General features: G+C 31.3%; 1 protein-coding gene across 1 annotated transcript in view; it reads left to right on the top strand.

Moving 5' to 3' along the window:
- Window positions 2333–2516, top strand: part of LOC107605301 (inactive LRR receptor-like serine/threonine-protein kinase BIR2) — a gene marked incomplete in the record, with an annotated part of 2385 nt that continues 2201 nt past the window's right edge. The window contains 1 exon segment of the mRNA XM_016307139.2: window positions 2333–2516.

Genomic DNA, 2516 nt, shown 5'->3' with positions numbered 1-2516 from the left:
ACACGATAGTCACAGAAACAAGAGCATTGCAGGATCTAACCATATATCCTTATGAATATTCAAGTCATATAGTTGCTTTTTTACTCTCTGCTGCGCAGGTTACACAGTACATACTATATAAATTCCGTTGAAGATGTATGCGCCATCTGTCAGATTAATGGTTATGGTTTGTGGTTTATGGTTTATGGTTAATCATATAAATTCTCTTTCACTGATCGGCCTTCTCTACTCTTATTAGCTATAGTTTGAATATGTCATGTTGAATTGAACCAGAGAAACTATGAAGGGTATTAGCTAGAAATTGAGATTTTCCCCATCTAGATTCTTTTACGTTTTGTAAATTTCTCCCAAAAATAAAAAATAAAAAAGAAAAGTAAGAAGAGAAATAAAATAGAATCAAATTTAGTAAATTTATTAGAACAGAGTAGTATGTTCAGTTCTTTCTACCTCATCTGCCCCTAATTTATTCAATACAATGTGCTGGTTGTTGTGATCTCAGTATTATTATTCATGGTGATATAATATTCCAATAGAACAAATTCTTGTGTCCTTAATTGAACACAAGCAGACTTCAACCTTAGAAGCTACATACAACACACTTGTCGAGGAACTTCAAAGAAGATGCATTTGTCCTAGTTGCCATATGGACAATTTGGAAGCTATTAGTGCACTTCTTCTGCCAGATGAGGATAAGTGATGTCTTTTAGGTTTTCTAATTCTTGACCAAACACCTGGAAGTGTTATCATCCCGCTGCAAATGCAATCATGCTGAACTTTGTTTGCGTTGCACTTGGTAAAATTGAACCTTGCGTTGTGACTAAGCCAAATGAAGTACTTCCTTTTTTTCTTTCCCCTTTTTCCCATTTTCTTTTTCCGTTTCTTGTACACATATGCGAAAGAAAATTTTAGAACACATTATTCTGATGGTTCCGTTTTATATTGTTTCTCTGTTGATTGCATTTGCTAGGGAACTATAATATAGAATCTGCAATTTTATAGCAGTACTCGGGTATTCGTTTGTTGTTAGCCAGTTGTTTTAGACTTGTAGCATTAGAGCTAAGACTCCTATGTATAGAAGTTCTTAAGTATAAAATGTTATTCGTTTTGTTTTCAGAATTAAATTACAGACCAAATTATGAAAAATGTATTGAAAAGATTCAAATAAAAATAATATAAAATGACAAAGAATTGCAAAAGACAGTATTAATTTGATAAAAAATGTCAGATTTAACAATTTATATTTTCTTTTAATAATATCATATCGTATTAGAGATAAATAAGACGACTTGTATCATAATGGACTACAGGCCTGTTTGGATAGGTTCATAAGTGACTTTTTTTTAACTTTTAGCTTATGAAAATGTGTAGTATTAATATCTGGTACAATTTTCAAAACAAAATTGTAACTTTCTAAAAAGCTATTTTGGTGCTTAAGGAGAAGTTAAAAAAAATGACTTCTCTCGTAATAAAAAGCTTTTTATCACTTTTCTCTTAAAATAAGCACTTTTAGAACTAAAAAATCAAACACAAAATAACTTATTAATAAGTCCCAAAAAAAATAACTTGTTAATAAACTATTTTTAATATAAGCATTTATTGTTTAAACTATTTCTTCAAAAGTAACTTAATTAAGTTGTTTACCCAGACTCGACCTATATCTACATGTGTCTAGTAGAATCTTATGTATCATAAAGATAGACTAAACCACCAAAAGTAACCATAAAAGATTGATTCGTTGATAAAAATAACCATAAAAGATCATAACTCCTCATATGCCCACAAATGATTAGATCTGTTTGACAAAAATAACCATGTACACAAGTCATACTCTTATAGCTTTGATTTCATCTTTAATCTTCTTCTCAACCTTCATGGCCATGTTAACATTTCTCTCTCTATAGTCTATTGGAGCAATCGTCTATTGACTATTTTTGACAAACAGAACTAATTAATTATGAACATATGAGATGTTATGATCTTTTATAATATACTTTTGTCAACAAATCAATCTTTCATTATTATTTTTTGTGGTTTAGTCTATAAGATATAATAATAATGATATAATGAGTAATTAATTAATTATTCTTGGAATGAAGAAAATTGTTTCTTTGTTCCTTTCCAATGCACAAGACTGACCCCAGTTATGGGCAGAACTAGCTTGAGGAACAAAACAACGAGAGTGTCCAATAAATACTAACCAATTCATGGTGAGCGGAGCAGAATAAACGAAGCGGGTCAAACACACTCTCCAATTAAACAATTGGAGTCAAAATAAGCTGTTTGTTAGATATCCTTGTCAGTTACTATTCCTAATCCAAAAAATCAGAAAAGAAAAAGAGCAAAACGTTGAAAACAAACAGTCCCATCCCATTCCCATCCGCACTTTCTGCTCTAAAACTAAACCACTCTCTCCTCCTTTCTTTTTGTTATTTCCTCTTACTTTTCCTTTGCCACCAAACGCGTCGCAAAAAGCTAATGGCATCTCGGTCTCCCTGACTTTCCCTTCCCTTAGTTTT

The sequence above is a fragment of the Arachis ipaensis genome, chromosome B06 (assembly GCF_000816755.2).
Source record: "Arachis ipaensis cultivar K30076 chromosome B06, Araip1.1, whole genome shotgun sequence".
In the NCBI taxonomy this organism is placed as follows: Eukaryota; Viridiplantae; Streptophyta; class Magnoliopsida; order Fabales; family Fabaceae; genus Arachis; species Arachis ipaensis.
The sequence above is the reverse complement of the archived record's forward strand: the minus strand, read 5'-3'. Positions and strand labels throughout refer to the sequence as shown.